The sequence below is a fragment of the Chelonia mydas genome, chromosome 18, assembly GCF_015237465.2.
Source record: "Chelonia mydas isolate rCheMyd1 chromosome 18, rCheMyd1.pri.v2, whole genome shotgun sequence".
NCBI lineage: Eukaryota > Metazoa > Chordata > Testudines > Cheloniidae > Chelonia > Chelonia mydas.
The window spans coordinates 17,361,954-17,376,568 of NC_051258.2; the positions used below are offsets into that span (position 1 = coordinate 17,361,954).

Genomic DNA, 14,615 nt, shown 5'->3' on the forward strand with positions numbered 1-14,615 from the left:
GTAATGCAAGCGCACCAGGACATGACAGGTCACGACATCGGTTTTGGGGACAGGGCTCGCCCCCCACTGCAGGACAGGGCGAGGGAGAGGGGCTCAGCCCCTCAAAATCGTGTCTGCCCCAGACAGTGTGGGCCCTTCAGCTAGCGGGTGAGGCATGAGGGTCAGGGGCTGCACTAAGTTAGGGCACCCGCCCTGCAGAAAGGGGCAGGCCGGCACCTCAGCAATCCCCCAGCCATTGCGCTAATGGCACCACCCCACCGAGACAGGGGTTCAACTGCCGCCAACGGGCAGCAACAACCGACTCCCCCACCTACCTCCCCGAGCCGCGTCCCGCGCCCCGCGCCCGTTGTTGTAGGAGCCGCTAAGGCAACGGAACGAACCACTTTGGAAGAGCGGGGGGGGGAGAACAGGAAGAAACGTTAAAGCCTTAACCCTGCAAAGATGAAGTCCATCAGCCGCGTAACCCGCTTTGCTGTGACTCCCTGCGAGCTAACCAGCTGCTTGAATTGGGGAGGAGCCCTGCCGTCTTTGGGCTTCTGTGTTCTCCCCTCCCACCCCAAGAAATGGTACGTTCCAACAGTGCCCGAGGCTGGCAGGCCGCTCAGGGGATCGCCATGTTCCTCCCAGAGCCTGAGCTGGGCCCGCCCCGCTCCCTTCAGCCCCGCCCCCCAGAGAGACCCACCGGGCAGGCTCCTTTCGGTGCCCCGCTCACAGGTCAGCCCCTCCTTCAGTGCCCCCCACAGTGACCCCCGCCAGGTCAGGCCCCTTTCAGTGCCCCTCTCACAGGTTAGCCCCCCCACTTCAGTGCCCCCTCCCCCCCACACACAGTGACCCCCTCCCCAAGGCAGGCGCCCTCCATTGCCCACTTCCCATTAGCAGCCACCCTGTCTCTGCTATGGCATTCACTAGGTCCCACTGCAGCGTCCACACCATGTGGTGTGATGGCCCCACAACACAGCTAAGTGGCAGTGTCTCTCACACACACTAGCCGTGGCAGCCCTCTGATCCCTACATGGGCATAGGCACCATAAAATTGGGATTACCCCAGAACTACCAGGATGGGGGTGGGGCAGCGTAAGCGTGGCAGATAGAGGAGGATAGGAAGTCAGGTGGTCTTGGCTCTGGGAGGAGAGTGGGGTCCAGTGTCTACAACAGAGGGGGACTGGGAGGCCTGGCTCTGGGAGGGGAGTAGGGCCTGGCAGTTTACAGCCTGGGTCTAAAGGTCAGGAATAGTGGACTCTCTTCCTGGCTCGGAGGGGATTAAGATCTGGTTAGAGCAGTGGAAAGTGAGTGTGGTAGTTGCAGCGGGGGCCTGGGAGTCAAAAGTAGCTTCAAATTTTCCTCAAACTTTTTTCAGTGAAAAATGGTTAAGTAAACATCAGTTTTCATCAAAAAATTCCAGATTCTCATTTTTTTTGGATGAAAACAAAAAAAGTAGGTTTTTTACCCGCTGAAAAAAAGACATCATTTCCTTCACATCACTAGTCAGGTGTTTGTTTCTGGGCTAAGAAGGAAGCACAGTGTCAATAATGGTCAGAGCACAGTAGATGGCATTCTTGGGATTTGTCAACTCTAATTTGACCCTAACAATGTATATTTTGAAAAAACAAAAACAAGCTTTTACAAAACATCCTATAGAAATGTTTCCAGCCATTTGTTTTTTAAATTTCAACTGGAAACAGTTGTTTACATTGCAAACAAATCCCCTGCAGTGTTTACATTTTAACTTCCTAGTACTAAGCAGCAACATGTGAAACTGATTGTAAAGCAAACGTGAAACTGACTTGATTGTTTTTCATAGGACAGGTATAGAGAAATTGATGTTTTAATAGTTTAAGTTCTTTGCAGTATATGATATTTAAGTTGGTCAGGTCAATTAAAGTTTTACAAAATTCCTTATATTAATATTGTGAATAGTCCTTTGAACTACACACATGCTTGCAGTTAAATATGTGAATATGTGTTTGCAAGATTACCTTGGTTTCCTAGGGAGGTTGTGGAAGCCCCATCACTGGAGGTTTTTAAGACCAGTTAGACAAGCACCTGTGAGGAATGGTCTGTGTATACTTAATTCTGCCTTAGCACAAGGGGCTGGACTAGATGACCTATTGCGGTCCCTTCCAGCCCTACATTTCTGTGATTTCTATGAAGATCAGAGTCTTCTTGTAAGTTCTTCAGGGCAGGGACTGTTTTTTACTATGTCATATGGCCAGAAGGGACCACCAGATCATCTAGTCTGATCTCCTGTACATCACAAGCCACCTCCCCCCAGCACCCACACACTAAAGTACAGTGCATTTATAGCAAGGCTCCAGTAAGTGCTACTGATGTATAAATAATAAATTTTAAAATAATAATGGTAACAAAAGGTGTGTTTTAAATATGATTTTTATTCTGACAGTGTCCCTGGAACCTCTCTCTCCTAAAATTGTTCATCTGTGAAATGGGAATTATGATAATAATTGCACACCTCCCAGAGTCTTATTAGGCTTAAATCATTGCTTGTAAAAGTACTTTGAAAATTAAGACCCTAAGAGTTTTAAGGCGAGCAAAGTATTATTTAATATTGTTATAATTATTATTCTTTTTATTCAGGTGACTCCATAGAAATGCCCATCACATCTGTATCTTCACCTGTAAACATGTGGCTTGATTTTATATTCACTGGACAACCAAGAGTCCCACTGAATTGAATGGGAATCTTGGATACCAAAGGAATGTAATATGATTAGGGGCATGGAGCCCACATCGTCTTCCTTGTAACTCAGTGCTGAAAAAGGCAAAGTGGATTAAAGATTCTAAATCAGTAACAAAATATTCTGCCCACAGAAATTTAAATTATAAAAATACATTTAGTTTTTCAAAAGAATATTTTGAAAAATCAATTCCTAACGTAGCAGGTAACACAAAATTATTAACAGTATCAATAATATTCATATTAACAAGTATCCTTACGGGTAATTTGGTGCTGGTGAAAGTTGCTGGTTGGGAGTGCTGGAGATGGGGCAATGTGATTTAGCTATTAGGACACTGCACTGGAAGTCAGAAGTCCTGAGTTCTATTTCAGGTTGTACCGCTAAGTGGCTGTGCACAAAAAAAAAAAAAAAGAGTAGGACTGCTGTTTTGCAAATACCTGTGTGTGAAAGTAAGTTCATTCACATGAATAGTCCCATTGATTTTATGCATAAGTATTTGCAGAATCAGGGCCTCAGCTTAACATCTGCTGCTTATTTCATCTGCCCTTAACAAGAGAACGTTCACTCTTTTTGCTTGAGTAGAATTAAAAAAGCTGTGGGCCAGACACAGCTCTCAGTTACACTTCAGTAATATTGTACCAGTGTAACTAAGAGGAGAATTTAGTTCAGGGCTTCAGAAGAATGGAGACTTTGTGTACTATCACAATTGTATTTAATTTAAGGCATAACAAACAATTTACAGGATATTATTGATTGCAAAAATATGGAGGGACAGTTTTATTCATGGCTGAGTGCTTGTCCTAAAGTGCCATTTTAATCATTGCACCATACATTATCTGCCTTGTTTCAATTTAAAAGCCCAGTATAATAAATACTTGGATGCAATCATTACAGCAAATTGAAAGCAATTATAGGTAATGTGTTGGTCTTCCACCCCCCACAAAATAGGTAGGAATAGCTTTGTGAGAATAGGTTTTAAGTCTGCATACAGTTAACCACCATATTCAAACTATTCTTTATAGTTTAAACTGAAATGGTCTTCTGAGGTATGCAGTACCTGCAAATACGTGCCAGACTTGTGTGGTTAAAGGTCTCACTTATTTTAGGTGCTTTAGAACCCAGAGTTTAATGGGGCTTCTAATGCAGTTTAAAACTAAAATTAAAATATTAGAATTTTCCCAACCAATTATTTTAAGCCTTCTGTTAACTCAACTTAGACTGATGGAGCTAAAGTGTTCTCAATAGACACATCTGAGGATACTCAACAGATAATCAAATTGCATAATTTCTCCAGTATATTTTATCTTATGCCATAACACACACACACACAATGTGTATCCTACACTGAAAAGCACAAAATAAATCCATTATCAGCAAATCCTTGGTTCTAAATTGCACCCAGATAAATAACCCAGAATTACAAAATGTGGATCAGATACTCAGCTAATATAAATCAGAATAGCTCTGATGTCAGTGGACAACATAAATTTGCATCATCTCAGGATCTGGTCCCATAAATACATAGCTTATGTTTTTGGGTTTTTTTTTTTTTTGCTTTTCTAAAATGTTATTTTATTGTTAGTATTGTCAATTAAAATATAAGCTCCCATGTCAAAATGTTCATTTTTATTGAACATTTTTCTAGCACAAAAAAACAGCCACTTAAAAATACATAGACAATTACACTGAATGTACTATTTAGTTCATATATGGTGTGAAATAAAGTGCTTTTATAAAAGTTAAGTTAAATTGCTAATCTATAAATACTGACCCAATGCTTTATACATTCACATCTGAGTTACTTTCTTTATGTAGGCTGTTTATTAATATGCTACTAGATGTAATTTCCCTACCTTCCCTTAGCAAACAGTATTTATAGGGTCTGTATTGTTCTGTATATCGCACAGTTTCTGTGGCAATAGGTAATTACCTTAAATTCACACTGCTTTAATACTTAAACTAACTTTTGGATACATGGTAAAGGGCACTGTAGAAGCTATAAATATATAATCACATTTTGATAGTTAATGATATAGAAGAACATGAAAAGTAGCAAAAGACTAATAAAACAGTCAGAGTTCTATAGTCAGACCCATTCTGGAGATGCATAAGAATGGCTCCTCTCTCAATTTCAGATTGGCATCAGCCAATGATATATGCCCACTTGGAGACTGTGGCCGTCAGCACAGTGTGAGTAGCAGACAAACTCTATGTCCTTATCTTTACAAGCTGGCTGCACTGGCAAACTGCTTCTTTTCTCTTTGTATGGCTTTGCCATCTAACTTCCCCTTCCTATAGGTTTAAGCTGGTATCAACTCTCTCAGTGTGATGTTTGGGCACCGGCTATGATATTTAAAGTGGATTATCCCACCTATGGTGCTGGTGTATTTATATGCCAAAGTCAGGTAAGTCTCTGTCTAGGCTAGAGAAATCTAAAGCAGGCACCTCTGACAGCTCCCCAAACATGCATATTTCACCATTTAAAACTCCCTCTGTGCTCAGACTACTCTAGACTTACTCATGTAGGCCTGGATTTAGGAAAGCACTTAAATATGTGCTTAATTTTAAGCATTTGCTTAAGTCACAGCGTGTGCTTAAAGTTAAGAATATGGTACATGCTTTCTTGAAAATCAAGGCCTTAAGCCCCAAGCCGCAATCTGATCTGTGCCGCCAGGACTCCCTTGTGCCTATGTGGAGTCCTAATGAAGTTAATGGGGTGCCACATGGGTACAATGGTCTGCCTGCTTGAATCTGATTGCAGGATTGGGACCTTGGGACCAAATTCAGTGGTGAGTCTGAACTGGTGTAATGTATACTTTCTTCTGACCTCCTCAGCATGTAAGTTACCCTAAGTTAGAGTCAGACCCCATTTACCAATATGTAACTTACACCAACATCTACACCCCTTTCACACCTAACCTCTGAATTTTGTCCAGTGTATTTATAATGTCATTTAGGCATATGAGGTTTTGTTGTTCTTGTATGAAACTAGGTTATGCTGTGATTTGTCTGTTGTGCCTGGTACATATATATGTTACTCTGGGTTCTATCATTCATTCTTCGCATAAGTTTTCAGTATTTAAGCCACTTAATGGTGGCTTTATGATGAAAAATCCTCATTCTGAGGAATCCACATCCCTTTCTGCAATGCGGAAGTCATGCAGATTCATGCTTAGAATATACACATTTTGAAGTACTAAAAAATCCGGAACTCCAGCCCAGAACAGACCTCTCTTAATTGTATTTTATGTAGTTATCTTTATTATGTTTTCAGAGATAAGCATGTGCAAATCTGACAATAGGATTTTGCCCTTAATGTCTAATGAAAGGCTATTACAGCACATCATGAGTGCTGATCATGCTACCTAGTATAACGTCACTTATACTGCAAATCCTGCCTCTTCTTTCAGTATAAACTGTAGATTTTTGAGGTGCTTTCTAACACTTTAACAATAGCTACAAGAACATAGCAAAATTATGTTAGTAAAAAAGTAATTAGATTACATGTTAGTTATTTGAATAACAAAGGAAGTAATAACAATAAGCCATTACATTTAATAAAATGCCACTTGGTGTCTGAATACTTTCTCTCTTACAGGGTATTGCTGAATCTGTGAACACCTGTCAGTCACTGTACATTCAGTGGAGAGAATTTAGCTATGCCCTCTGAAGAGGTATGTATCCTTTCCAGCTCCAAATGGTGAGAGCCTATGATCAAATTAGGTTAACTAAGTAAAAGACCATTAAGATCTAAACTCACCCTAAATATCCATTATTTTTGGCTCGAAGTCCAAATGGTATATAATCCCACAGAAACTGCAGATTCACTTGTGTCAGAAACAAATATTTACAGGTGTGTAAGGAATGGAGCCTTACAGATATTTCATGCGTGTACTCAGACCTGTTTGGTAACTGGAACAAGAAACCATGTTGAAACTTTTGTATTTAGTTATGTCTTTAATAGGTATTCAAAGGCATTCCATTATAATTGACTTAGACATAAAAATATTGGATCATTTTTTAAGCACAACTCTACATTTAAATAAAACAGGGAGTTGTGCTTAGAAACTGATGGGCTGATACGGCCCATTGTTTCATACAGTGATTGCTGCTGAATTTCTCATATTTACCTAAAATAAATTGATACGGTTACCTCACTGGATGCAATATTTCCTTGTAGTTCCCTATTCATATTACAGGAAATAACCTCAGTGCTTGCAATATGCAAGCAGTATCCAACTACAAGTATTTATTTAAGCCAATTTGCAAGTGTTTTTACAGCTGGTGGTAGTGTTATATTGTGATGGGGTGCATAAAACCCATTCTGTCAGAACTGCTAAGGATTAAGGGATAGAGTAGCTACCTCCCCACCTGTGGCTAATTGGCTGACCAGCACCACTGTTGACAAGATGCTGCAACCCAGCCTGAAGGGGTTGGTTGCTAAAGAGGCTGAGGATTACCTTGTCTCAGCAGCTTAGGGGCAGGAAGTTACTCAAGGAGTAAGACTACAAATTTCTAGAGGAGTGGAGTGAGGCTGTCCGGGGGGTGGGATCTTGCCCGCTAAAGTAGGTATTTCTTCTCTGGCAATCCACCAGCTAGAGGAAGACTGGACTCTCTAGTCTTCTGCTATCAGGCTCAGGAGGAAGATGATATAGGGACTTGAGGATAGTGGGAGCTGAACTGAAGGGCTGGGAGAGCAAGGTCTTATAGGTCAAGTATGCATCTGAGGAGTCTGAGGACAGGCAAGAGGGACTGAGTCCCTTTACATGTACACCTTAATGATAGCATTTGTTTCTAGTAGCACCTAGAGTATGTTAGGTGCTATATAAACACAAAACCAGGCATGGCCCCTGCCTCAAAGATCATACAGTTCAGGATATAGGCCCCAATCCTTTGAAGATTTGTGCATATGGTTAATTTTGCATACTATGAAATCTTGGCAGTGCTTGAAGCTGAGTAAATACATAAATCTGCAGAGTATAAGATCAGGGTATTATATGATGAGATCTATTAACTACGGAGGAATCTATACATTTTGTTAATTATGAACTGCTATGATTCTGTGCATGTTGCTTCCTGTATGTATTTTAAGCAACTCAAGACTGGAATATAAAAGCTTAGTAATAAGCAACCATGGTAGTACGGTAGAGGAGTCTTGCTACACAGACTCAGAACTAGTCAGAGGGTGTACAGATGAAAGACAGAACAAGCTGCTTTTGATACAGCAAAGACCTCCAAGCAGGTTTCTTCTCAAATAAACATTAGGAAGAATAAGTCTATATGGTAATACACACTGTAATATAGTTCTTTGCTTGGATATAATTGTCAAGGTATTTTTTATAAGCATTTGGTCAGGGCCGGTTTCAAATGTTATCTGACTAATTTTTAATAAAAAAGAAAATAACAGGGTCACTTGTATTTTTAACAGTAAAGAAACATGAGTTCAAAGCCTTAAATTTAACCATGTCCTTGCTCAAAAATAATGGCAGAATCATAACTTTGCCAAAAGCTCTAAAATAGGAGCAGAGCTTTATTGCACAATCCCTTGAGTAGCCCTAGAAGAGTAACGATTAGAGCTGGTCAGAAAATGGAATTTCCATTCAGCAAGACATACAGATATTTAGACACTTGTTTTCATTCTGAATTGGAACAAAAAGTCATGTAACATTTGTAAAGATTCCTTTGGCCGAGTCTGAAGTGATGTTAATGGATACTGAGAACTGTGTTCAGCCTAGCCTAGTTCCTGGTAGTGGTGGGGGGCCTATGGGTCAGATGTAAAGCAGGGACAAAGTGGTTTGTTTTTAATCCTAGTGAGAAAGCAGAGCTCTCCAGAATGAATAGACTAGTATTAGGGTACTTTAAAAAACCCAGACGATCAGAGCTGGTGGAAAACTGGTCTGTTAACAACTTTTCAGTCAAAAAATGCAGTTTCGTTAAAATTGAAATGTTTCATGTGTCAATTTGAATAACTTTTTTTTTAAGGAAACATTTGAAATTACTTACAATCAAAATGGAGTATTTCAATTTGATTTTCTTGTTTTGTTTAGACTTTTGTATTATAAACAATTGATTTTATTATTCTACATTTATATAATAGATCTTATATTTTTCTATTGTGCTATATTATTTCAACAGTATTGAGATGGAGCAGTTCAATAAGGTCACTTCATTGTTTCCAAATCAAAAATTTTCAGAATTTCTGGTCTACAAAATATTTCAAAATTTTGAGTTTTGATCATGTATTAGGACACATGCTGTGCTAAACCCACTTTACGGATGAGTGCTTTCAGCTATCTTCAATCATGATAAAGAACCTGTGTTTTGTAACTTTATATGTGGAGCATTTTCAAACAGCTAATTCCCGTTTCCAAGACAGTATTTTCAGGCAGCCTCCACCCATGCACCTTTGAGACACAGGTGCTGCCCCAACATCATCCCATAGCAACAAGTATTTCCTACAAGCTTAAAACAATTATCTATAAAATGTGTTTAGTAAACCTCCGCTTGACCTCATGCCTTCCTACTTAGTGAGTAGCCCTACTGAAATCAATGGATCTACTCCCAAAATATGATGCTACTCAATGTGAGTAAAGATCTATAAATCTAACCATTAATTACTAATATTGGATATTAAAAATCATATTTGCCCTCAAACATGATGGTTTGGGAAATATATAAAGTGTTTGCTTTAAGGAAACTGCAGCAGGATTGATTACAGCACCAGTTAAATTGATATGGGGATATAGCAGTTCTCAACCTTTTCCATATCATGACCCCATATTACAACAACAAAAAGTTTCAGTAGCACCTTCTCCCGTGAGGGCATAAAGAAAGAGAAGGTGGTTGTGGCCCTTCTGGTCCTGTTGTGTTGGGATCCCACAAGTTGAGAATTCATGGCATTGTAATGGATATAGAGTCTTTTCATGGATCCCATTCTAGTCCCTGGTTGCAGGAAACATATGAATGTTGGGTATTAGATATGTAATATGATTCTAGATCTTGCAAACAGCAAACAGTTAATATATGGATAGCTGCAGAATTGAGGCCATAGAGACTTGCACTTTGGCAACTTTGGAGGAGGACGTGTGTGCATACAAAGAGATCCTGCCATTCTCTTTGCTGTAATGTTAAACCTAGAGAAGCTTCATTAGCGTCACTATGCTTGTTTCTTTAATAGAAGGGAGCTAAACTAGATGCTATTCACATTTGGTATTGGAACTGAAACTAGAGTTTAGGCACAGGAAAAAGTGACAGATCCACCAGAAAAGCTCAGAGAAGAAAAGACGACAAAGAAAATTACTATTCTCCAGGCTCAAACTGAAACACTAATTAGAGACAATAGACAATTTAGAAGAAAGATGCGGAAGTTGGAGAATGCATATACATATTGTAATTTAAAGTTAGTAAATTTCCCAAGAGCTTTAGAGAGTGTCTCTATTATAGAGGAGCTCTTGGATTTTTAAATAATTGAACCTGGGAAGATGGCTTTCCATCTGTTGGGAAGGGATTTTATTAGGTCTGTTAAGAGATGTCTTTCAGTTCTCCAGACACATGCAGTCATGGAGCAGCAAGATCTCTACTTAATTACTCAAACCTCCTCTTAGTTGGCTTCTTGAGTTCTCACATTGCACCCACAGGGCTCTCTGCCATTAAAGTCACTGTCTTCACCCCTCTGTCTCAGATATTTATAGAGCCCATTCTGAATGACTCTCAGTCTTTACCACCAGAACAACCCTGTCAGGTAGGGAAGTGCTATTATCCCCATTTTACAGAGAGGAACCTGATGCACAGAAAGGCCAAGAGTCTTGTCCAAGGTCATGCAGGGAGTCTGTGGGAGAATGGGGAATTGAACCTGGGTCTCCTGAGTCCCAGACCATTGCCCTAATCACTAAACCACTCTATCACTTCAGCCCACCTTCTACCCTCTGCTTGAGAGCCTTTGTTGGCTTCCAATAGCCTTTCTTATCATTCAGGCTCATCCTTTCCAGTGTCACACACAGCTCTGCACCTGCACCTCATCTGTACTTGCTGCTCCCCGGGTATTCTATGCTTTGCAAATTCAGCTCACCTTGATGCTCCCTATGTCTCTTCTTCTGAAGGGTGCTTTATGCCCTCTTTTCATGCCATCCTCTATGCCAGTAACAGCCTCCCTGACCCTGCACACTGAGGAGACTGAGGCTGCATGGCACACAGGGTCAGGAGGAGGCTGTCATGAATTCTTGTCCTCCCATCCCCTCACTCTTTATTTATTGTTGTTGATTGCATTGTGTCTAATTTAGATTAATTTCCTCAGAGCAGAGACCTATCCATTTTGTCTACCCTTGTCTTATACACATCATCATCATTATTTATACTGTACTCAGTGGGGTGCCAGGCACCTACAGTATGAAGATGTATCTACTACAAGATACATTCTCAAAACAAAAGGGGTTAAGATATAGGGGGACCTGTCTCATGACATTTGAATTTCTGACTCATTAGAATTGACAGTGCAGTTTGCTACATGGCTAAATAATGTGCTTCTCTATAGGGATAGCATTTTTTTCTGGATGTTTCCAAGGTGACAGCAGCTCATGAGAAGATTTCTACCTCTTAAGCAGGAAGATTTGGCAATAATGAAGGAGTCTAGATTCTTGCACTGTGGTGGGTGTCAGATTAGATAGAACAGCATCCCAGACCACACGTTCTGTAATATGGATCAACTTTGGAAATTTCTTAAAGCGAGACAGTGGCAGAATGTAAAGACTCATCACTATTTTCAGAAAATGTATCTGGAATGAGTGAGGAACTGGATGATTCTGGAGAGAAAGGCAGAGAATTTATAAACAGTCAGATAACTAGTATTTGATGGAGGATCATAGATCAGGTAAAGTATTAATGCTTGTGATCACATGAAGTAAAAAGCAGCTGTGGGCTGAACTATATATAAAGTTAAAGAAATATTCAGTAGATTATGCCTGCCTCAACCCCACTTATTTATTGTCACTTATGAAACAGTATTGCATGGTTTAGGCATTAAGGTCCCAATCCGCATAGATACTTAGGTGCCTAAATTGTGTGTGTAGGCATCTAAGTCCTAGTTTTAGGCTCTGCTGTGATCCACAAAGCTCCTGCCGAACACTGTAGACATCTAAACTCACTCAGTGCCTACATTTTCAGTGTAAAAGTTCCCTCAGTGCCTAAGTTTCTGCCTCTGAGCATGCACACTGCTGCCTCCCTTGAGGGTCCGGATGCCTATCTCATGCATAAGCCCCTGAGGGTATGTCTACATCGCAAAGAAAAACCCGCTGCTGGCTTGTGCCAGACACCTCTGGGTCACAGGGCTTCAGCTCATAGGGCTGTTTTATTGCTGTGTAGACTTCTGGGCTCAGGCTGAAGTCCAGGCTCTGGACCCTCCCACTCCACAGGGTCCTAGAGCCCTGGCTCTAGCCCAGAAGTCTACACAGCAATGAAACAGCCCCACAGCCGAAGCCCTGTGAGCCCGAGTTGGGGTGGCACAAGCCAGCTGCAGGCTTTTCTTTGCTGTGTACATACCCTGAGTGATTCTTAAACTGAGGGAAGATAGGCATTCAGCTACCCAAGTCATGTGTGGGGCCCAATCCAATAGGCATGTTCAGAGGCCACCTACCAGATTCGATCCCATTCAAAATCTGGCTGGAGGAGAAGATGTTAGTGACTTAATAACTTTTATCCTAGTGGTTTGGAGAATTCAGCTTGGATGTGGGATACCCCCATTCAAATCTCCCCCTCTCTGCCAGAGGATTTGAACAATGGTCTCCCACACCTCTCAGGAGAGTGCCCTAAACATTGAGAGATGGAATATTCTGATGTGGGGCTCCCTCAGTCTCTTCTGTTGAAGCTGTTCCATTGTGGATAAATAGTGAGAGAGTGGTGGGAGTGTGGGGATGGACCCACGATCTCCCACCTCCCAGATAAGTGCACTAACCACTGGACTTCATCATTATTCCCATTCTGTCTCTGGACCAGTGACTGTTCCACAGTGGATAAAAACGTTTATATAGTGATTGTTTTCCCATCAAAGAAGGAGGGGTTTCGACCACCATAAGTGATGGGTCCCTCTGACAGGGTGGACTAGGTGCAGAGGCCACCTGCTGGAAGCCTCAGGGTCCTGCCACACCTTGTCCCAGAGGGGATCAGAAGAGAAGTCCTCCAAGCAGCCTAGAGTGGCTACAGGGGAAGAAGCCAATCAGGGGCCAGTTATTGAGTAATAATAACGTTATTTGAGTTATGTGAATAGCATAACTCAAATCAACATAGCTTAGACCTACTTACCGTGGGGTCCACACTACGCAATGTCGGCGGGAGACACTCTCCCATCGACTCCCCTTACTCTTCTTGATCCAGTGGAATATAGGAGTTGATGGGAGAGTGACCGTGACCGCTGATGCATCGAACACTGCTCGTGGACCCCCCGGTAAGTGTAGACAAGCCCAAAGTCAGGCAGTTCTGCTGCCTTTAGCTAGAAGAGAAAGGACTGGGTTCCTGGCTGGCTGAAAAAACAGCAGGACCATGGACAGCTCAGTGCAGGCAGGGACTGGGGAAGTTAAGAAGGAGCTCCTGGTTGCTGGGGCTGAGCAAGCCCAAGAAGGGCTGCAGGAAGACAGTGTCTCCAGGGAGGAAGCCCTGGGGGTATGGCCCCATACCAGGGCCGGGACAAGGTAAAGACTGTATAGCCCAGAAGTGGTTTGTTCTGTTCTACCTACAGACAGTGGGTATGACTTGACTGGAGGGCTGAGTCACTGAAGACCTGCTGAAGAAACCATTGACGAGGTGGGGGGGGAGCACTTGCAAGAGGCAGGTGCTACCCTGTTACCACAAAGTGAGGAACTGCAGGCACATGCAGTCGACCAGGGGGATGCTCACAAGAGGTGGGTGCTGACCCCGTTACAGTCCCCCAAGTTCCTCTGGAGGTGGTGCTATTTGTGCAGAGATCCTCCCTGGGTTTCCACACTGGCTCCTGTGCTCCCTGATCCCTTCTATTTCCCTGGTAGCACAGTCCCTTTGGAATCTCAGAGGTGAGGGGGATAGAGAACAGCCACAGCACAGAGAGGCTCTGCAGGAAAGCTAAGATAGCTCCAGCTGTATTAACATTTAGGCAATTCCCCCTGGACTTGGTAGAATAGTAATGGGGCAGTACCCCCCCTTCCTCCTTGACAGCCTTGCCCAATGTACTGTTCAGTCCCCAGTGAAAAATTTTTAATTAATTTAGACTGGAGGAAAGTGCAGGATTCGAAGCCCTGAAGACTGAAGTCTACTATCCACACAACAGGTTCAGCGCGGGCAGTGGCAGTACTAGCTTCCCACATGCTGCCACCTGCTAGTGTGCCCCCCATAGTCATTCACTCCTTGGCATTGGCCTCTTTGCTGAGGCTGCTAGAAAGGGGGCATACAGTGGGGTTCAACACATGGGTCACGAAACAGTCTTCAGTTGATAATGACTTCACCAGCTTGAGTTCAGTTCCAGCTGGTGACCTAGAAGTGTAAGATTCTGTACCCTATGGCCACTCTTCTGGGACAGACAGTTGCTTTCTGCATTCTTCTTCCTAGGAGTCATCCTCATCACTAGTTTATTTTGGTACTACAGGCCATAAGGACATAGAGAACTACTCCATGGCAGGAAAATGTCACTCAACCTCACAAGCCAGTCTCCTATATATTGAACTTTCTCTTGCTATTTCCTGCATGACCATGAGTTTGGGCTTTGGAACTAGTTTAGAGCTTAAATACAGAGGTCTCTTTTCAGAGATAACTGCAGTGTTTTATGGTGACGTTTGCTTGATTCTTTACAAAATGAAATTGTGTTGTATTCTCTTCTGATCCCCTCTGGGACAAGGTGTGGCAGGACCCTGAGGCCTCCAGCAGGTGACCTCTGCACCTAGTCCACCCTGTCAGAAATTG

At 42.3% G+C, this 14,615-nt stretch overlaps 1 protein-coding gene across 7 annotated transcripts in view; it reads right to left on the reverse strand.

The window, feature by feature from the left end:
- CFAP74 (cilia and flagella associated protein 74) overlaps positions 1–564 on the reverse strand; it is a 106,445-nt gene extending 105,881 nt beyond the window's left edge. For all 7 annotated transcript variants that reach the window (XR_006286459.1, XM_043531787.1, XM_043531784.1 and 4 more), the window contains exon 1: positions 315–564. The gene's annotated coding sequence lies outside the window, so the exon portion shown is untranslated. The remainder of the gene's footprint in view (positions 1–314) is intronic.
- Between the last annotated feature and the right edge of the window lie 14,051 nt (positions 565–14,615).